The sequence below is a fragment of the Bos grunniens genome, chromosome 2 (assembly GCF_055505025.1).
Source record: "Bos grunniens cultivar Pamir isolate PY7600 chromosome 2, Bosgru_T2T1.0, whole genome shotgun sequence".
NCBI classification, from domain to species: Eukaryota; Metazoa; Chordata; class Mammalia; order Artiodactyla; family Bovidae; genus Bos; species Bos grunniens.
This window is the reverse complement of record NC_141166.1, coordinates 96,952,823-96,953,638: the sequence shown is the minus strand read 5'-3', so window position 1 is coordinate 96,953,638 and position 816 is coordinate 96,952,823.

Sequence of the window (816 nt, the reverse complement as noted above, 5' to 3'; positions counted from 1 at the left end):
TTTTGTCTTCTTTCTGGGTTAGGTAAAAATGATTACTAAACAGCAATATACAATAGACAGAGTTGGAGATTGATTTGGGATAGGTCATTTATTCAACATTTGAGTTTCAAACTGACAGCCTAGACCTATTCTGGCAAAAGGAACTGGAAAATTGAACTAATTATCCAGAGAATTCAGAACAACATTTTTCCTTAACCAGAACTTTCCAGTGTGGCAGCATGCATTTATCAGAATCAGGTGAGAATATCTCAACTCTTCTATTGACTTTGCTCTGAAAGCTAAGTGCAACTTTCATAGGAGAAGTTCAGAAGACCCAATAGCATTTGAACTTTTCCAGTTTTGAAGTCCTGTTGGGTTTTTTGTCTTGCATGATGTTTAGAAAGTATCTTTTTAAGACTCTGTCTACACAGATTTGAAGTGTATTGTATATAATCTCTGATTTTTTCCAATTCCTTGTAAAGGGTCTTGGAGGAAGAGTCAAGCATTTTGGTCCCTTTGGGTCAGTGGTCTTTGGCATAGAACAGAACTCAGTTAAAGACATTTCTTACAAATATTTTCCTCCTTCAGTGAATAGTGATGAGGTTCAATTTGCTGTCTTAGAATAATATAGCTGTCTTAAAAGTTTCTCGGATAAAGAATAAAATATCAATTTGTCAGGCTCTGGTTCTTTTTAGGTACAAACAAACTATATCACAGTATCTAGGCTTCCACTCAGTACTAACTTTTGGCAAAAAAAAGTAGTAAAGTCACTTTTGGTCTCAGCTTCCTCTCAGTGACCTGGTCCAGCTAGTCGTAAATTCTGGGACGTGTAGGACG